We start from the raw sequence: 22,323 nt of genomic DNA, 5'->3' as shown, positions 1-22,323 counted from the left end.
TTTTTAAATGTCTTTCTGGATTTTGAAGCTGGTTTCCCGTCTCTCTCCCTCTCTCTCTCTCTCTCTCTCTCTCTCTCTCTCTGTGTGTGTGTGTGTGTGAGAGAGAGAGAGAGAGAGAGAGAAAGTCTAATTGTTACCGGTACTTTGAAATTTTGTTGCAGAGGAGAAATGTAGGAGAGCTGATTTTGTGTGTGTAAAGCTTCTCAGACAGAAGTTTCTTTGTTCCATAGTAGAAGGTATTGAAGTGAAACTGCCTGATTATGCATTCGTGATCTTAAAACATGTCATCTGTAGAAGCGACTTGCTGGACCGATAACTTTCTTTCTCTGCAAGCATTCCGTCTGGATAAACGGCAAATATTCTTTTTCCCATGTACCATTAAAGTTTGAAGACTTTTTCTTTTCTTAGTGGCCGATGTTTTTCTTTTAGAAGGCATTCCTTAGCTGTCGAGTAAGGACACGGTTCAGACAGGCCTGATGTCTTGTGAGACTTAACAAGTGTTTCTTCTTTCATAACCTGTGTAGTTCAAAAACGTTTGAGTAGTAGAGATATTTGTCATATTGTCATAAAACAGCTTCAGCACCTTTAGTCAATGGCTATCTCCTGAGGGGGTTTAAACTTTATTTGCAAATGTCTACTTGCATATGTGGTTTATGGACAAATTTATTTCCCCCCTAATAGTGGAATTCAATTGTTTCATTTGATTTTTTTTTAACAATGTAGTTTGGTCTTGGTGTTTTGGGAAATGGTATGAGAATAGTGAGGTTTCTGAAAAATTGTTAAGATTAAGCAATTCTCATTATAAGGAAGGCAAAATGTGTTGTATCACCTGTTGAATTATATAATTTTGATGACTTCACAAACAACTTGCCATTTGTTTTTGTACAAATCTGCTATGAACATGTTTTCTAAACTGTGCATTAGTCAGATGGCTAAAACTGAGGCATTATTTTTGTACTGCGGATGGTTTAAATCAACGTCCATGCTATGTTTTGCTGGTCTGTCTTGATGGGAGTAAAAGCAAATTTCTCTTGGCGTCAATCATCAAGATTAGGAAACTTTCAAACTATACACATGATCTTTAAAGACACCAGTAAAGGTTACTCTTGGCCATTTCAAAGGATTGGACAGAAAGACGGCAGTGAACTTCAACTTCCTTATATGGCTTATGCGTGGCAGAAAAGCCTAAATAGAGTAATCATTTTACAGTGAATTAGCACTTCCAAAGCAGTGTTACATTCCCCACAAAACATATTCTAAAGAGGGATAGAAGGTATCATTACATGATACATATAAGATATTGTATATCTAACATGTAGCCATAGAGCATAAACTATTGTATTTTGAACTATTTATTGTTCTTGATATTGGTTGGACTTAAAATCCTGTACAGTTCAGTCCTGTAAATGTCTACACAGAAGTAGACTTACTCTTAGGTAAAGGTGTATAATATTTCAGCTTTAGATTAGTTTAGTCACCATATTGGATTAGGCCCTATTTAAATAGCACACTTCTGCTTAGGCTAGTGATGTGTCATAAATTACATTAATTTTAGTAATACAGTTTGAAAAGATTTGTTGGAATTATTGCTCTTGGCAAGTCAAGCTTATATGATAGTAAATTATCTGACAGGCCTTTGAATTTTCACCTTTATCTGATTGGTTCAAAGCCTGTTTAGTGGTGTGTGTGTATTACATTTCATTAGTGATGTGGAAACTTCTCCTAATTTGACTTTTTTCAGTGAGCTATGTTTATATATGTTCTGTATATCTATACTGTATAAAAGTTTTCTTTTTTAGTGTTCTTACAATTATGTGCTAATTTTTATATTATCTAAAATTAATAAATAATAGCAAGTAAGATTTACCTCCTTTGGTAATTCAGATGAATGCCTGTTTGTACTCTTCAGTAAGTCATTGGGAGACAAAAGAAAAACAGTAAATTTATATAGTTCTGCATGCCAGCAAAGTAGCTGAATAGGCAATTAAAGCAGGTTAAGTCAAAGCAGTAATCAGATGGCAATATTTGCATGTAGTGAATCTTTAAAAGGCGCAATGAAGTATTTAGTCATTAACAGAAGACTTATTTGAAAAAGTGAACAAACCGCTAATCAATTTATTAAAATACATTTTTGTATAGGTATCTGCTCTCAAATTTAAAATGTGTACTTTAGTTCAGTTTTAATCTAGCTAGTGGCTATTTTTCACAATTGCACACTTTATATTTTTTTAAAAAACTGTACACTACTTTATTGTCAGTGTCCAAGTGATTTACATAGAACATAATGTATAAAGTTATCAGTAAAAGTCAGAAGATAGAAACATGCTGCCATATATATATGTGTGTGTGTGTGTGGAGACAGAGAGAGGGGTGTGTGTGCATTACACACAAACACACACACGTAAACCTTACATATCTAGGCAGGCTTGCCTAAACAGATTTTTTTGAAGCAGGCATTGAAAACAACACAGTGAAGGTCAGTGGGCAGTGAGTTCCAGAACGTAGGTGCTGCCACGCTGAGAGATTAATTATTTACAAGTGTGGAATGGATATTGTGTAGCACTTTCCAAAGTGCTTGTTCCAGAGTTTGCAGTGTTGCAGTATTGAGTGGGCATAGAAGGGGTAACATTGCCTTTACTGTAGTACACATAGAGTACACATTAATGTCTACCTAAGCTGATCCACGTGTGGAATCAGACTTCGATGCACACATTGAATCATGGAATTATAGAGTTGGAAGGGACCACAAGGGTCATCTAGCCCACCCCCCTGCAATGCAGGAATCTTTCACCCGACGTGGGACTTGAACCCACAAAGCTGAGATTTAGAGTTTTTTGCTCTACCGACTAAGCTCTCTATGATGATCACCTGTTAGAATAGAAAATGTGAATGAATAGATTCTACATACAAAGTTTGAGGCTACATCTAGTTTCTGCCTACAAGTTGCAGCCTTATCAGATCAACACTGACCTAGTGTAACCTTAGAGCTGACAGTGTCAACTTTCCTGATTGACAAATGGGTGCTCACAACTGGATTTGTGTAAAACTGGATTGGGGTCTGTGTATGCTAAGGTTAGGGACCTTCTATGGCCTGTGGCCATAATGAAGTTCTTCTATTGAAGGCTTGGCTTCATAACTTTCGGGTTTCATCTGCATGTGAGATATTGAAGCAAACTGACCTGTTAGCATTTGTTACACAGTTAAGAAAGCATTTGCTTAAATTTTTGGGCCCACAAAGAATATATTTATGGTTACTGACATACCTACAATATGCGTTCCCCAGCCAATTTAAATATAAATATATTGAGTATCCTGCTATGTATCTTGTAATTATGTATGGAATGGTGACCTCTGCAAACAACAGGGCATACTCAATACTCTGGGGTTGTTGAATAGCCTACTAAAAGAGAAAATCCTTGTCCCTGAATTTCCCAAATACCAAAACCTTTTCAGAAAGGCTTTTAGATAATAGTGGTGGTATGCTGCTTCTAAAAAAAAAAATTGGTCTTTGTGGTTTCTTTCTTTCGGTTAGTTTCTAAGGGTATTTTTTTTGAACTACCCTGTTGGGTGAGCTGAGGCTGAGCTACCTTTACACAGGAGATGTAGAGCTAGATTTAAAAAAAACAACCCAAAAAACTAATTTCTACCTTTTTAAAAAGCTACTTCTATTCATTTACTGAATATTTAAACTTGATCCTCAGGGCAATTTACAGTATTAAGAGCAAAAGCAAGTCTCTACTTATCTTTAGTTACCAAATTCAGGAATGTACAAAGCTTGGCCATTGACTTAGGTCTTAGGCATTAAGTTTGAGAAGATGATTGTGAGCTGCTAAAGTAAGGCCACTTCTTCTGTTTATTTTGGGTAGAAGGGGTAGTATTAATAACCTGCCCTCAGTCCACTGTTAACATGGGAGGAAGACATTATGTAGGATCCAGTCCATTCAATTTTTTCTTATTTAAAAATAGCACCCCAGCTTGTGCCTGAAGGGCCCGTGAAACCATTGCTCACTCTGGTGTAACGTTTTCCTGGTAATTCACGCCTGTTGAGACAAGCCCTTCTGTTGTGCTTCAGCTGCATCCTTTGAAGGAAAGGTGTATATGGGTTGTGCTATAATAGCAAAGTTCTAAGGTTACAAAAGTATGATTATTGACAAAGCAAAATTTGCTGGGGAATATTATACCCTTACCATGTAGAAATTGGTGGAAAGTATTCCCAGGCAGTGCTGGGATCTGTAGAATAATATGCATTGATAACCCAGAATTACATTTGGTTCACTTGCATGTTGAGCTAGGTTTAGTAAATTGACTGGACCTGCCATCCAAGTACTTTGTTTTTGTCTAGTTCCAGCTTTTCATGCATGCTTCATGTATTTGCTGCACAAAATACCGCTGTAACATAATGATCAAGTAAAGTGTGGCTATTCTCTATATATTACAATCTTTAGCTGAATAAAATTCTACAAGTACAGCCTTGTAAATGTGTGCCATTAAATGTCTCTTAACTAGTGCACTCCCAAGTCTGAGTCTATTCTTTTATGGACTCTTTCTTAATTTGCCTTGGAATTAGCCTACGATCCAGGACCAAAATTCTTACCAGATTTGATTAATAATGTTGCATATGATTTTTTGCAAGGTCTATATCCCAAGAGATGGTAGGTCCACAGCAATTGGATAGTTCTGTGTATAATCATAATTTATGTGGATCTTGGCCAAATGCAACCCTGCCATGTTAAGCCAGCACCATCAGTTGTGAAATACAAGACTTTGTGCTTTGTGTGGTCAGCCACATCTCCACCTAGAGTGTCCCATGCTAATAATGCCCAATGTGTTTAGATATTAACTGTGTACATCTCTCACCTGGCTTCGGGTCACCTAAGTTATATACCCTTACCTCTAGGAAAGTGGCCTCTACAGAATGCCATTGCATTGCACCTGACCCAACAGCTTTAATTGCAGCACACTGTCAAGTGTACTGTTCTCATGCAGATAATACTGAAGAAGAATTGGATGATTTTTGTCCTGCTGAATTTGAAGATGAACCTGTAAGATCAGATATGTTAAGGATTAAGTAACTATATGTATCTTTTCTCAACTGAAATGTGGTTTATTGTGAAATTGCCAAAAATGTTCATATGTGTTCACATGGGATGTTGATTGCACAAGTATATCAACACATACATGGGGAATTCCATTAGTGTCTGAATTAATGCTTGACCTGCAGGACAAGGTCCAAGAATGTCTCCACTTCATGAGGAAATCCAGCTGCAGGAAATGCTCATGATTATTATTTACACAAAGAATAAAACATGGCTTTAATCAGGGCTGGAGAACCTGGAGGATTGCTAGATATTTCTGGATCTTTCTTTAGCCTAGCTAGCATGGTCAGTGGTCTGGAATGATGGGAGTTGTAGCCAACAAATGGTGGGCCACAGGTTCCCTGCTTCTACTTTTGAAGCTCTTGTTGAATTTAAGTTTGCATTCCCCCCCCCCCACTGAAGTCAAACATGCATATCTCTTTGTCCTTTGACAATTACCTCAAAAGCTCTGAAAAAATATTAACAGGCATGTAGCATACAGAAATCTTGACAAAATAAAACGAATGGGGTGATAGTTAAAATTGTGATAGATTGCAGCATGTGGCTATTCTCTAACTTTTGAGATATAGTCTTTTCTAGAAATATTTACCATTTTCATTACAAATGGTAAGATTTCACCCTTTTCGGTGTATGTTGCTCAAGGACTTTCACCAGCTTATATGAGATGCAGGATTTGCATGAAGAGTTTAGCATCAAATGCAGATGATTTTGAGTTTGCTTAAAACAAAGGTGAATAATGGTATGTGCATAAACGTTTGCTGTTTACCTGTATGGTAATAAATGTTGCAAATGGAAGTGAGGGTAACGTAAAGCAATTATTTGTTATACTGGACAGTGATGCATAATGTTCCTTAAGAGGTCTGATTATAATTGTATGCAAACCAAGTGCTGAATTGCAGGTGATTCAAACAAATAAAATCAATGGGTAACTAGATCTTTAAAGATGTAGGGACCCTGAGTTGTGTGGACATACACTATGGCAGTACATAGTGCACAACTGCCATAGTGTTGGAATGGCAATTTATTTCTTCTGCTGTATGAAGGGTGCAGTGACAAGACTCTAATTCCAGATTATGCAGAGGGAGAGGAAGGGCAGCATAATGGACCATAAGTGACCTGTTTCTGTTGTGGTAAGTTTTTAATGGAACGAAGTGAATCTTGGCTTTAATTTTATATGTTTTGCTAGCTGTCATGCTTAGAGAGATCTAAGAAGGAAGTCAACCTAAAAGATTCTCTTGTGGATGATAGTTTCAAAAGTTGACTTGTAAGTCCATTTAATAATTTTAAGTGCCTGAACAGGTGATGTATATTTGATATTGGATGTCAGGGTAAATGGAGCTGGTAAGATGGAATTTCTCAACCTTCAGTGGCCTCCATATTAATCAAGATTATATTACATACAAATTAGCTGTAGTGCTCTGGTTTTACTATAGGCTCTTAGTGTGGTTAAACAAGTGCTATTCTTTACTCATGCTGTAGAAAGTAGGAAGAGGTAATGATCACATATTAAATACATGAAGTAGACTGAAAATATATTCTGAATTTCTCAAAGGAAAATCAAAAGATAGTTTAAGAAACATTCACAGTATGTGGTTTTTTAGATGTAATATTTCATGCTGCTGAAAAATCCATTTTTTTGTGACAGCAGTGACCAGAATACTTGGGACAGAGCCTTTAGTATTGCCAGCTAAGGAGATGGACCAGGTTCTTGGTTATGAGCCTAATGATTGTGATTAAGAGACCACTGTACCCAAGCCTGGCAGGCAGGAGCCCACTGATCCAAATTCCACAACATCAGAGCCTGTAAAAGCAGAGCCAGGAGCCTCATTGGTCCATGGTGCTTGAAGAATCCATACCACCTTACCAGTCTAATGCCATAAGCAGCACACTAGGCAAGTGGGCCATGCAGTGCATGATAATTGCCTATCTTTGAGTAGGAGGGTTGGCCTTTTAGGAGACACTTAAATTTTCCAAAAGCATATAGGAGAAGCTGACCTGAAGACAGAGATAAAAAAGGTATCTGCCCATTTCTAACCCTTTTTGGAGCCAGATGTTCATTAGAAGCCATCCTTGTTGCTGTGACAGTTAACCTGCCTTACTACCCTGCTCCATGGGCTCCTCTTTGAGCAGGGCAGTTTAGCATATTTTTCTCAAATGATTTGTGTAACTAATTGATAGGTAAGATTTAACATTATCATGCATTTCTGCTGTTATAATGGGCATGCAAAATTGTGGGGTAGAGCCAATGTTAGTCATACTTTGAAAAGTGCCATTGAAGTTCATGTGTTTGAGAAACTTAAGGTACAGTTAACGAAACACTGTGTCTTTTCCTTTCAGGTAGTATAATTTTTGTTCTTTTAGCATTTCATTTCCTCCACTCATTCTCTCTCTACCCCTTCCCTCTAAAAAAATCTGTATGTATATTCTTGCCAGTTTAGGATAATGCTTCAGACATCTCATGAAATGAACTGTGCTCACAAAAGCTAATGCCATTATAAATTCATTAAAAGTTGAAGGTGCCAGACACTTGTAACAAGAATGCAAACTTAACATGGCACTCCTTCTGGCGATCCATTAGTTATATTTTTCTATAGTTATAAAAATAATTTGTCACTGCTGTATATGACTAGTTCTCCGAGGCTTGGAAATATGTTTCCATCCCTGAATTTGTGTCTACCTCCATCCCAAAATGGAGAAAAGCTAGTGTTTCATATAAATGAATCCTCATGTAACTATAGAAAAATTCAGAAAGAATTTTCCTTTTACACACTGTTAATCAAAATTGTCCCCTAGGAGTAAGTGTCAGATTAAGAAGCAAGTGTCCACTGAAGGCCATGCTAGATAACCAGATATCCATAAAGAAACAAGCTTATGTATGTTGAGCAACTACTTTTCTTATATACATACAGCTTGCCTTAACCTTTTGTGAGGGCAATGCAAAACTTTAGCCAAATAATCTGTTCTGCATATGCAAAGTGATTTGCAGAGCCAATGGTTTTCCCTTGTCCCTTTGTTGTCAACAATTTTTTAAACGAGATCTGTAAAAAGAATTTATAGTCTAATAATATTGGGACGCGGGTAGCGCTGTGGGTAAAACCTCAGCGCATAGGACTTGCCGATCACATGGTCGGCGGTTCGAATCCCCGCGGGGGGGTGCGCTCACGTCGTTCGGTCCCAGTGCCTGCCAACCTAGCAGTTCGAAAGCACCCCTAGGTGCAAGTAGATAAATAGGGACCGCTTACTAGCGGATAGGTAAACGGCGTTCCGTGTGCTGCGCTGGCTCGCCAGATGCAGCTTGTCATGCTGGCCACGTGACCCGGAAGTGTATCCGGACAGCGCTGGCCTCCGGCCTCTTAAGTGAGATGGGCGCACAACCCTAGAGTCTGGCAAGACTGGCCCGTACGGGCAGGGGTACCTTTACCTTTACCTTTAATATTGGCTCTGCCCACTGTTATGTTCATATAGGTGCTGAGGGCCAAGCATGATAAAACAATGGCTAACTTGTGTCTCAGGATAAGATCAATCTGAATCCATACAAAGGGATGGAGTGAAATTTTAAAGTACAGCATAAGCTAGCTGGCAGGCTGGCTAAATCTTTCTCTTATCCATACTCCCCCCCCCCAACCCCTTTACAATACTTTCCTACTTGAACATAGTAGATAGCACTTCTATTGAATAATGTTGTGGACACATAGGGGATCTCTTACCTTGTGGTGTAGATAATTCACGTTCAGCAGTAATTTTTATACTGACAACCACAGACTAGCTTTCAGTTCTCTAGTCTCAATAGTCAGGTATTCCATATAGCTTCCTGATCAACTTCCCTTGGCCGTGATGGGTTGCCTCCCTTCTGACTAGCCTAGAGTAATTCTTTTTTTAAAAAAAGCATTGCATCAGCACCAACCTGTTAAGATCAGGCATAGGCTGCAGGATTCCTAGAGCCACTTTCCTTGCCACATTGTAACACATAATGCAGCTTGCTACAGTAACCGTCTGAATTCTGTGCTGTTTCCTCACCTATGTTGCATGTTTCTAGGAGCATTGGTTATAACAAACCCTTTACATGCTATGAAAGATCAACACATGTGACTTAACATTTGGCTTAACATTATGTCTCACCCTGAGCTCATGGTTTGTTTGCCCAAAACGAAAATCACGAACTATAACCTTTGTTACAGCTCATGAATTGTTTGGAGAAAAGCAAAGTATAAGCCCAGGCTTGGCGATAACACTAAGTTCCTGGCATAGTTCTTGGCAGCATGGAGGCAGTAGGAGCTAAAGAAGAGGTGAAGCAGGTGCAGTTTTTGCTCTTTGCACCAGTACACTGTGCATTTGCCTTATAATCGTAGTTCAGCCTAACTGTATGGTTTAAATTGGCATGCGAACTAAGCCATTTACCGTATTTTTCGCCCTATAGGATGCACTTTTTCCCCTCCAAAAATGAAGGGGAAATGTGTGTGCATCCTATGGGGTGAATGCAGGCTTCAGGAAGCTCTGCACAACCCTTGGGAGACTGGTTTGAAGATGCGTGGGCTCCGAAGGGTTGCACAGAGCTGCCTGCGCTCCCGGGCGTCGCTCAGCTCTGGGCGACCCTACGGAGCCCGGCGCAAAGCCATGCCAGGCTCCGAAAGGTCACGCAGAGCTGCCTGCGCTCCCAGGGGTCGCGCAGAGCTGCCTGCATTCTAAAGCCTGGGGCACGCTGAAGAGCGCGCCCATGCTTCATGCAGCTCTCCACAAGCCTGGGGAGACGGCGTGGCTCCCTAGGCTTGCGGATAGCAGGCTGTTCTGGGGGCTGGGGTCGGGGGAAGCTCGGGCTTCCCCCGCGCCTGGGGGGAAATAATTTTTTTTTTCTTTATTCCCCCCTCCCCCATAAAAACTAGGTGCATCCAATGGGGCGGTGCGTCTAATGGGGCGAAAAATACGGTAGTTGCTTAGAGGGATGTTTTTCCTTTTTTAAAAAACACACAAACCCCCCACACACATACACAACAGAACTTCCAGATAAGATGTTTGGGTATTATAATTGAAATATATTGATGGTGCTGATTTGCAATAGTCGTTAAGATTGCTTATTAATTTTTCAAATCTTTTTCAAGTCTTTATTTTAAAATATAGTTTAACTTTAGTATCTGTTTGTGAGGGATTTGGCTGGGACCATGCAGTCCATGGTGGAATTCATATAGTTTTGAGAACCTGACTCCATTCTTGCAGGCAGGTATATACCTCAGTTTAAGAACAGAGCCTGAAATTGTAATGCTAACTTATCTGAGGGTTTGCTGTAGAATTAAGCTTCATATAGTCTTAAAGAGGAAGGGATTTATGGATGTGTGAAAGAGACATTACAGGAGGTGGGAGGAGAGGGAGTTATCGCAAATAAGAAGTGGCAGGAGAAGACATGGTATGTGCTCAGCAAATGCTTCAGTTCTTCAGCTGTCAAAGCAAGAAATATCAGCCAATTTGACTAATATCCTCAGGTAGAGTATAATAAAACTTAATTAGCATAGAGGAACAAGCCCATGGCAGGGTTTGTGCATTAGACATGCCAGTTTTAATATTAAGTGAGGCATGTTTGCCAGCCTGTATGTGAAAGCAAGGATTACATAAATACTATGGCAAGTTAAAAACATCATGTTCTCTGAAAGCTGCAAGTGTAATAGTTTCTGTTGATGATTTTCATCTTATCTTCAATGCTGACATACACATTTAAATAGCTAACTAGTGAACAGAAATGCATAGTAACATATCCATCACACTAAATTAGATTGATCTTTTATCCCTGTGAATTCAGTCCATGTGAAACAAAGGGGAGTAACTCATTTGGAATAAGAACAGGTCTTGGCAGCTTAAAAGTTGGGTAGAACAAAGGTGAAATGAAGCCTCCCTAAAATTCTTTAAAATTGTGATTCATTCTTATAAGGGTAAGTTGCTGTGAAGCATGTTGCATTGCTCACTAAAGTGCACTTCCAGTCATGTGAGGCTAACTGTCCTAGGTGTAGAAAACTAGCCAGAATTAAAAATGGAATGGTTTACTGTCACTACTTTACCTTGCCTAACAAAAAAAAAAACAAACAAACAAAAAAAAAAGAACAGATGTTTTTAATTTTTGTGGACAGGAGATATGCTTAGCCCAGAAGAGACCTTTTGAGTTTTCTCCCTATTTGGGGTTACAGATTTAGAAAACATTCCAAATGAGAGAGTTGTGTTGGTCTTTTGCAACCAAGACAGAGGGCCTTGAGGTAGCTTTAAAGATAGCACATCTACTGTGATATAAGCTTTTCTGGAGTAGGGCCTACTTCATCAGATACATGAATGGTTGTTCTCATTTGGCAGAGGTTAAATATGTGTATCTAGGGATGCGGGTGGTGCTGTGGTCTAAACCACAGAGCCTAGGGCTTGCCGATCAGAAGGTTGGCGGTTCGAATCCTCACAACGGGGTGAGCTCTCGTTGTTTGGTCCCAGCTCCTGCCCACCTAGCAGTTTGAAAGCACATCAAGTGCAAGTAGATAAATAGGTACCGCTCCGGCGGGAAGGTAAATGACGTTTCCATGTGCTGCTCTGGTTCACCAGGAGCGGCTTAGTCCTGCTGGCCACATGACCCAGAAGCTGTCTGCAGACAAACACTGGCTCCCTCGGCCAGTAAAGCGAGATGAGCGCCGCAACCCCAGAGTTGTCCGCAACTGGACCTAATGGTCAGGAGTACCTTTACTTTTACCTTTAAATATGTGTATATGCAGACACACAGAGACATATTGTAAACAGTGGGACCCAAAAGCAAAAATGCAAAAGACTAAAGTCTGAATGACCACATTTGGATTTTACACTAAATCATTTGAGATGAATAAGCTGAAGTGAGCCTTTGGCTTGCACACTCCTCCTCTAATCTTCTGGCATGGCTACAAGGAAGGGTTCACAACATTTGCTTCCATATTTGCTTAAATGCTGAAACAACAAGCCATTAAAAAAAAATTTTTTTTTGCTTAAATGGCAACTAAAAATGGAAGCAAAGCCTTCCAAACTTGAGCAGATGAGCCTGAAGCTCAGTTAGGCTTGTTTATGTATTGTCTCAACAGGTCCAGTATTTGGGGGAGAAGGGTAAAACCTTCAAATGAACTTCTTTTTTACATGGGGAAGCATTCAGTAATTATGATCCCCAAAAGTACTCTGAAGTGAAACAATCAACAAAAGTCCCTAGCATATGACTCTGCAGAATATATAACATAGCTGCTAGTGGTTGAACTGTAAGATACGGTAAATTGGAAGGCTGCAGTTAAATTCCCCTTTAGTCAAGGAAACTCTCTTCCATATCCAGTGAACTGAGGATAAGCCAGAGTGATGTACTTATTGTCAAATCTAGGCTTGCCATATTTCAAACAGAGAAAATCTGGACAGAAAGTTTTTGAGCAGTATTTCAGATATGTCCTGGAAAATCTGGACGTATAGCAACCCTTTTTGTTGCTCCTTTGCTTCTAATATTAATCTATAACATGAAAGTTCCTGATAATGACTCTGTTGTAGTCCTAGTATTATACCAGTTCCTTCTAGTTGAGATCTGTGGCCTATTCTTAAGTAAGGCCCAAACTTGACCTAACAGGAAATAAGAAATGATGCTTGTAAATTGAGACTCAAGGTTTGCATCTGTCTCTCAATGTGATGCAAACAGTTTTTAGTGTCATAAGTGCTATGTTTAATATCAAGCTTAAAAGTGGGTACTAATTTATATGGGGCAAAATCTGGAAATTCCAAACTATATAGGCCAGCTGGAATTCATTAGGATTAATTACTTGCAGGATCATGCTTGCCTTATAGCTGGGGTACTCTTTCTGTAAGACTGAATGTAATGCTGTAAGGATATCACAGACATTCTTGATCTAGAAGGGTACGATAATGCTTTTGGATGGCATGCATATTTGTGGTATGGTAAGGATAAAGTACAAAGGTCGTTCAAAAACCATATTGTCAGGAAAGCGCTGTTTAATGTCTGGGTCAGATATAAAGATCTTTTGGAGAATAAAACCCCAAGGTGGCTCTCTCCAATGGAGGCTAAAGCCTTAAAAAAACTTAATATGGAATCTAAATGGCCAAAATATTGTGAAATTTTGGAGCAGGAGGGAGATAAATGGAAATTGCAGAGTTATGAGAAACTTAAAGATAAGGTGCGTGACTGGTTACATTACTTTCAAATAAGAGAGGCCTATAATTTGGACAGGAAAAATGGCTTCCAGGTGGAAAAATCGAAGTTGGAAACAGAATTACTAGAACCCAGGGTTAAGGTATTGTCGAGAATGTATAACTTGCTGCTGAAATGGAATACCGAGGATGAAACGGTCAAATCTGCTATGATAAAATGGGCACAAGATATTGGTCATAACATTATGTTCGCTGACTGGGAACGGTTGTGGACCACCGGTTTGAAATTTACGGCATGTAATGCCTTAAGAGAGAATATTATGAAAATGATGTATAGGTGGTACATGACCCCAGTCAAGCTTGCAAAAATTTATCATCTGCCCGATAATAAATGTTGGAAATGTAAAGAGGTTGAAGGTACATTTTTTCACCTTTGGTGGACGTGCCCAAGGATCAAGGCTTTCTGGGAGATGATTTATAACGAAATGAAAAAGGTATTTAAATACACTTTCCTAAAGAAACCAGAGGCCTTTCTCCTGGGCATGGTCGGCCAATTGGTGTTAAAGAAGGATAGAACCTTTTTTATGTATGCTACTGCAGCAGCAAGAATACTCATCGCAAAACACTGGAAGACACAAGATCTACCCACCTTGGAAGAATGGCAGACACAAGTAATAGACTATATGGAATTGGCAGAAATGACTGGCAGAATCCGAGATCAAGGAGAAGAGTTGGTGGAAGAAGACTGGAAGAAGTTCAAAGTTTATCTACAAAATCATTGTAAAATTTATGAGTGCTAAGGGCAGTGTAAATGAAATGATGGGGTTCCAGTGATTAGGATAAGGAAGAGTATAAAGGGAAAGTTAAAGGATAAAACGATTTTGAATGAGCTTGCTGAAAAAACTTTTAAAGTGGAATACAAGAAGGGAGGCGGGAGGAAGTAAGGAAAATAAGGTTTTGAAGACTATTAGAATGAACCAGAGTTTTCTTTTAATGTTTCTGTTATTATTATGTTGAATCTTTTGTATGTTTTTGTTTTTTATGTTTTCTGATATTGTTTGTATTTCTGTTGTTTGTTATTTGTTGTTTCGAAGTTTGTTATATTTTGTGAAACTTAATAAATATCATTAAAAAAAAAAAGTAATGCTGTAAGGATATCTGTGTGTCTCAATTGTTGTTATTTCCATTTTATGCAGCAACAAACTAGAGCTTATTCTGTGATCAGGGACTGTAAGCAAACTGCTCTTTTTGGACAAATGTATGGTAATTTGACTATGCAAAAGCCTTTGACTGTGTCGACCATGGCAAACTATGGCAAGTTCTTAAAGAAATGGGAGTGCCTGATCACCTCATCTGTCTCCTGAGAAATCTCTATGTGGGACAAGAAGCTACAGTTAGAACTGGATATGGAACAACTGACTGGTTCAAAATTGGGAAAGGAGTACGACAAGGCTGCATTTTGTCTCCCTGCTTATTTAACTTATATGCAGAATTCATCATGCGAAAGGCTGGGCTGGATGAATCCCTAGCCGGAATTAAGATTGCCGGAAGAAATATCAACAACCTCAGATATGCAGATGACACAACCTTGATGGCAGAAAGTGAGGAGGAATTAAAGAACCTTTTATTGAGGGTGAAAGAGGAGAGTGCAAAATATGGTCTGAAGCTCAACATCAAAAAAACGAAGATCATGGCTACTGGTCCCATCACCTCCTGGCAAATAGAAGGGGAAGAAATGGAGGCAGTGAGAGATTTTACTTTCTTGGGCTCCATGATCACTGCAGATGGTGACAGCAGCCACGAAATTAAAAGACGCCTGCTTCTTGGGAGAAGGGCAATGACAGGCCTAGACAGCATCTTGAGAAGTAGAGACATCACCTTGCCAACAAAGGTCCGTATAGTTAAAGCTATGGTTTTCCCAGTAGTGATGTATGGAAGTGAGAGCTGGACCATAAAGAAGGCTGATCGCCGAAGAATTGATGCTTTTGAATTATGGTGCTGGAGGAGACTCTTGAGAGTCCCATGGACTGCAAGAAGATCAAACCTCTCCATTCTGAAGGAAATCAGCCCTGAGTGCTCACTGGAAGGACAGATTGTGAAGCTGAGGCTCCAGTACTTTGGCCACCTCATGAGAAGAGAAGAATCCCTGGAGAAGACCCTGATGTTGGGAAAGATGGAGGGCACAAGGAGAAGGGGGCGACAGAGGACGAGATGGTTGGATAGTGTTTTCGAGGTTACCAGCATGAGTCTGACCAAGCTGCGGGGGGCAGTGGAGGACAGGAGTGCCTGGCGTTCTCTGGTCCATGGGGTCACGAAGAGTCGGACACGACTAAACGACTAAACAACAACAACAACATGGTAATTAACTTTCCCGAAACTTGCTAGTTTAATTCAGAACCTTTTTAGATTTGCACTTAAACATATTAGGTGTATGCAGATAAAACAGTGGGTTGGTTTGAACATAATACCAGTTTAGCATTTGAAGAATGAGCCCTGCAGCTGTGAGGAGGAGCTGAGAAAATTTCACTTCCATTTTAGAATAACTGCAGTTTGTCATATAGACTGAAATGTAGACATACTGATTACTTAGTGATGATTAATGGAATCAAGTTACGGTAACTCCAATCCACAGTTTATGAAGCTGGGTTGTTTTCAAAGAAGAGTAGGAGGCATCCAGAGTCTGCAGTCACATTCTACAGAAAGTTTTAAATATGTTTTCTCAAGGAAGTACACTCTTTGTCCACCCACAATAATATTAACGTATCTAGGCTGTTGCAGCCAATGCTAAATATGGCTTCAGTGTGTGGAGATGTGTATTATTACTCGCTGCTTTTTATATTGAAATGTTTCTTCTATTTTGCTGTTTAGTGAAATTATTTCATCTGTCAGTTTTGCATGCTGCCTCAGAGGAGCTGTATTAAACTAAGTTTTACTCAGATCCATTGAAATTAATGGACCCAAGTTAGTCTTCTCCATTATTTTTAGAGGGCCTACTCTGACTACATTGACTACTACCCAAAGTGATTTGCAGAGCACAATGTCATTTGTAATGCCATGAAATGGAAGGAATCCTTGGCTGATCTTATTCTCATAAGGCTTGTAAAGAAGTTAAATGCTGTCTACAATCTGTATGTTTTTTAAAAGCAATAAAGTGGAGCGGTTAAAGACATCTTTCAACTTTTCACTCAGTAAATCAAAATTACACTACTCACCTATGGGTTTCTCACCTGTGGACTATCTGTTCATAAAATTTATTATATCTAGGACTGTGCATTGAATCAGTGCAGTGTATGGTGTTGTGTCTTTCAGATGTAAGAGGCTTGAGTGGCATGATTGCTTGGTAGACAGATCCTGTAGGTGAGGAAAGGATAGATGTGGCCCAAGTTCTCAGTTCTTTTTGTATTGTTTGTGGCATTTTGTGTATGGTATTTCTGCTGTTGCTGACTTGGTTGTTGATAATTATTTAATGATTTCTTGTAATCAATTCGAGTGGTTTTTGTTGTTGTCATTTTGCTGATATCTTGTAATACTATATGTAAAATGATTCTAGGGATACATTGTGCTGTGTACAGTAACGTAGAAAGGTGGTGTACACATTTGAAATTAAAAAAAAAAATGCTGTGTGAATACTTGTAAAATCAGTTGCAAAGACTTAGGTCATTAATTGGTAACCCCTTTCCCAACCCCAGATTTCAGAAGTTAAGAAATTCACATCCCACTTTTATTTTAAACATGGGTCATTATAATAGAGGTCTAGCTGCTTGTTTCAAAATAATTTGGATAGAAGGTTCTCTTTTGCTCTTAACGTTTCTTGCAAATTTGTTCTCTGCTTTTCCTTCCATATTAAAATATAAGGCCCTCGGATGCCTGTTCACTAAACTGATTATCACATAAATTTACAAATTCACATCAAGAATGAGCAGGAAACAATTGCAAGAGCCTTGAAACTCTTTCTGTGTGTGTGTCATGTACAGAACTCAAGGAAGCTTATCAGCACAGCATCAGTGCAAGGCGATAGGAAAAAGAGTGAGCTAGAGCCGCTACTTGGTTTCCTCTTCAAGGCCCCTGACTGATTGGGTGGAGCACCTGGCTAAGACAACAAGCAGTGCAAAAGAAAAGAAGAAAAAGTCACAAGTGGCTCCAAAACTGCAGGGTCAGAGCAGAATTGGAGGCAAAGAATTGGCTTGGAGTCTGTCCCCAATTGATCGTGGCTCAATTTTTATTTGATACCTGACACTTTAATCTGTCAGTTTGATGAATCAATAAATGTTGCAGTCCTAATAGTAAGCTGCATCTTGGTTGTTTAATCTAAATATTTCTAGTGCTACAGCATTTGGGGCTTGATATGGGAGACTCTGATCTAAATTCTCAGTTGTGCTACAAAGCTAAAGGTCTGGCTTTGAGTAAGTTGTGATCTTAAGCTATTCCAATTGTGGTGCAAAGTATGGTCCCACTCTGAGTTTCTATTGGCAAGGAAGGAATGAAAACATCAAAATATTTGGAGTACAGTCATACCTCAGGTTGCAAAAGTGATCCGTGCGGGAGACACTTTCGCAACCTGCAGCATTTGCAGCCTGAAGCGTTGTGTCTGCGCATTCACGTGACGCGATCCAGTGCTTCTGCACATGCGCGTGACGTCATTTTGTGTTTCTGTGCATGCGCGAGCGCCAAAACCCGGAAGTAACCTGTTCTGATACTTCCGGGTTCGGTGCAGTCCGCACCCCAGGAGTCCTGCAGTGTTCGTAACCCGAGGTATGACTCTACTACCTGCTGTCTGAAGTTAGCAAAAAACCCAAACCCCACTTCCTCTCTGTCCCCCTCCTCTGCACACATTCACACACACCATTTTGTTAGTATTGGTCTCTTGTGAAGGAGACCATATCCCTTAAAGCATAAAACCAACACTTAAGCAGTCAATGCTTAACAGTAGCTGCAAAGAACTGCCTTATTTCTTTTGTTTATATACATATTAAGGAAGCACTTGTCAATATCACTCGTAGGTGATCTCCAAGTGATTCGTGCAGGACAAAGTGGGATTGGAGCAAACTTGTATTGGACTGAGATTTGGTTTCTTCTCATAGTGCAAGAACTGGAGCCAATGCTGTCCCTTACTTTTGCAGTAGTGGTCTTGGACCTTGTGAGTTCCCATGGTTCAAGAATAAGCTTTGATGCTGCCCTTGATTGCTGCAGGATTGGGGGACTGGTCCTCATTCTGCAAAGAATTGGCTTGCTGCTGCTTTCCTGGTGGCCTAGGATGTCCATTGAGGGTGGAGTGGAGGGTGTTAGGCATTCAGGCACATTGCTTTCTTCATGGAGTCTCTACAACACCTGTCTAGCCTACCTCAAAGAGTTAGTTTTGTATTGAACATAAAATTAGGAGTATGCATTGCAAACCAACGTGAGGAACAAAACATGTTAAGTAAAACTTAGTTTGAAAGGTGACTGAGAGGATGAGGAGACAGAGGGTGAAAGTGAGTAGACCCTTTTGACACTTACCTCTTATCAGCATTGATGGCCTGAAATTCTTTCACAGTCAACAGATTAAAGAAATTTAGTCTTGGTGTAGTGTTTCTCTTCAAACAAAATTAAATAGCATTCACAACAGTCCAGAGAAACAGGATCCATTACTTCATATTTCAGAACTAGTTATTTTATATTTGAGCTACTGGTGGTGGTACTGAGGTGGGAAGAAGATAAATACTCAAATTAAAGAATAATGAAGTAGAATAATTGCACTTTTAAAAGATAACCCTCATATATAAACATTTCAGAGTTAGAAAATATACATAAAATAAGTTCAGCTCCAATACAGATACCAACTAGGATAAACATCTTCATTTAAAAGGCTTGTTGAAAAGAACACTTCTTTAGCACATGCTGAAAAGACCTTAGAGAAGGTGTCTGTCTGATATATCATAGGAGGGGGAGTCCCAAGTGTAGGTGCACCGCACCTAAGGTCCGATTCTGGCATCTTGCAGAATGGACCTTATGATAGGATGTTATCTGCATGATTCCCTTTCCTGCAGAATGCAATGATTGGCTGGGTTTGTAGGGGTGAGATGATCTTTTTGATATTCTGGTCCCAATCTGTATAAGGATTTGTACAGCCAAAACAGGATTTGTACAGCCAAAACAGCACCTTGAATTGACCCCTGTATATAATTGCAGCCAGTGCAGTTCTTTGTGTAGCAGCTGAACATGAGAGTATTCCACCCTGCCACATTTTTTTTTACTAGCAACAGCTTCTGGGTTGAATATGCAAAGCCCCCATAGAGAGTGCATTGCAGGTTGCCAGCACATGAATGACAAAAAATAGGCAGGCTATCCCAATCCACAAACTGTCATGCTGACTGAAGCTGTTAAGATGCTCTCCTAGCCACCAAGACCTGTTAAGCCTCTAGTGGCAGTGATGGATCCAGGAGCACCCCCAGACTACAAACCTGCTCCTCTGGGTGAATACGTCCCCATCCAAAGCAAACAACCAACCAGTTATCCATACTTGAAACCATCCACTACAGTGTCTCCATTTTGCCAATACTCAGAGTCACTTTATTGGCCCTCAGCCAGCACCCACTGAGCTCAGGCATTAGTCCAGTGCTTGCTCGGCTTCTCCTGATTTAGATGTTACAGAGTAGTAGAGCTGGATAGTGACACCTCACCCTAAATCTAATGACCACTCCCAGCTACTTCAGGTAGATGCTAAACAACATCTACAACACAGTAGTATTACTGTGGCTCCCCAGAGCATAACGGCAACTGACCTTAAAAATGGTCATTTTGGAACAAAGGAACTTTAAAAGGAGACTGCAGCATGAAACTGCTGAATTACAATTCAACAGTAGATTTGGTGTTGTCACTTGTTGTAATGAATTGACACACTGGGTTTTTATCAATCTACAACTGTTAATTGGCTTGCCAATGCCAGGATGTCTGTATTATCAACAATGACTGTTTTGTGAATTGTCACTAATTATGTAATGATTGCTGTCTCTAATTTATGCATTTCACCTTCTGTTGACCTCATTGTTCACAATCTTCCTACAGGATAACATGTCACACATTTGAGACAGTCCACTGGAGACCATAAAATCTTATGCCGCAATAAATTTGTTTGTGTTTAGGATGCTACAAGACTTTGTTGTTTTTAGTCTCATCTGTGATTACCCACAGATCTTTCCAATGTGTAAATGAAATTAGCCTAAGAGTGCATGAATTTTCACTGCTTCTGTAACATTTGTGCAGGAGTTGTGCAGACTTTTTTTCTTACATAAATTAGATGCTGCTTTTAAGATGAGCAGAGGTTAGTCACAGCAATTTAAGAAGCAGTATAATATATTATCCACCGAAAAGCACATAGTGGCAGCAAATTACAATTTTTTTGCCTGCATGATTATTGGTTTGCACCCATTTGTTTCTTTTTAGAATTTTATTCTGCCTCTTTTGTAAAACAGAGAATGAGGAGGTCAGTTGTGGTTCTAAATGGAGTACATTCTACAGTCTGGGAGCAACATGGTGGTGGGGTAGTCTTCTCTTGGCAGTGGTATACCCTCAAAACAGCCTCTCTGGCAGGTCTTAATAATAGGACAAATTCATGATAGCCTAAAGGTAAAGGTAAAGGTACCCCTGCCCATACGGGCCAGTCTTGACAGACTCTGGGGTTGTGCGCCCATCTCACTTAAGAGGCCAGGGGCCAGCGCTGTCCGGAGACACTTCCGGGTCACGTGGCCAGCGTGACATCGCTGCTCTGGCCAGAGCCAGAGCCAGAGCCAGAGCCGCACACGGAAACGCCGTTTACCTTCCCGCTGGTAAGCGGTCCCTATTTATCTACTTGCACCCGGAGGTGCTTTCGAACTGCTAGGTTGGCAGGCGCTGGGACCGAGCAGCGGGAGCGCACCCCGCCGCAGGGATTCGAACCGCCAACCTTTCGATCGGCAAGTCCTAGGCGCTGAGGCTTTAACCCACAGCGCCACCTGCGTCCCTATGATGATAGCCTAGTACATCATAAACAGTGTTAGAATGTCTAGTCGCCATTGGTGGGGGTCAGCAACACTTTTTATTAATTATTTTGATAAGCCAGAACTAATACGCAATTCACATCAGTGACACATTGTTAATAACATATTTTTAACAGAAATTGTTAATACATGTTTATAATATATAAAAATATTGGTACCATACGTACCATATTTCAGTTTTCAAAACATTCTACTCTTTATTGTAAAACTCTTTAAAATATTGTCTATCCTTAACATATACTTTGAGGTACATACATTCCTCAATCCTTGAGTGTCAACCAGGCACAAAAAATGGCACCCAGACTTTTTGAGGTGCTCTCAAATAGAGAATCTTTAGGCGAGAAAATGTGCCTGGTGCCCCGCTACGTAATTTCGAACCTTGATCATAAACAACTTCACACCAAGCCCCAATATTAAACGAACTTCAGACCAGGGTTTTATATCCTCCTTTGTTCTGAAGTAGACTTAATGTAGTTTCCCAGTTTGGATGAAATGGGAAGCTATACTTACATGAAGCCTTCCTGGTTTGTTTGCCAGCTCCTGCTGGTGAAGAAATTGCATTCCCAGTCATAAAGCTCTTTCCTATCCTGGCTTTATCTTGCAAACTCTCCCAAAATCTTAACGGAAGCTTCTGATATCTTGACTGCCTATAATTTCTGAAGATTTCTGATGGAGTGGGGTTAGAGGCAGTCAGAAATATTAGCTTGTTATAACACTTTTTTGCCTAGTGTATTTGTAGTTGATCAATATGTTTCTATTTATAAATTTATTCGTTGTTAGGTTTGGCAGGACATTTATCATTTTTCAGCACATAATGATTTAGATCACTGGTTCCCAATTGGCGATCTCTGGACCCCAGGGCCTGTGTAACCCACCCAGGGGGTATGCAGTACCATGTACATAACAAAAACTACCTATAGAGATAACACAGTTTTCAAAAGTAGGGGGTCTGTGGTTTGGCTTTTGAAAAACAGAGGCTCCACAGTACTTAGTCAAAAGGAACCACTGGTTTAGATAATTAAAAATAAAAGTACAGGGAAAGTAGCTTGCTGCTTGAGTGAGTAAAAGTTCAGGGTTATCTTTTT

The 22,323-nt window shown here is 39.9% G+C and overlaps 1 protein-coding gene across 3 annotated transcripts in view; it reads left to right on the top strand.

Moving 5' to 3' along the window:
* ERBIN (erbb2 interacting protein) overlaps window positions 1-22,323 on the top strand; it is an 89,510-nt gene that overhangs the window by 592 nt on the left and 66,595 nt on the right. The gene's annotated exons all lie outside the window — the stretch shown is intronic.

The sequence above is a fragment of the Podarcis cretensis genome (assembly GCF_951804945.1).
Source record: "Podarcis cretensis genome assembly, chromosome: 11".
In the NCBI taxonomy this organism is placed as follows: domain Eukaryota; kingdom Metazoa; phylum Chordata; class Lepidosauria; order Squamata; family Lacertidae; genus Podarcis; species Podarcis cretensis.
The sequence above is the reverse complement of the archived record's forward strand: the minus strand, read 5'-3'. Positions and strand labels throughout refer to the sequence as shown.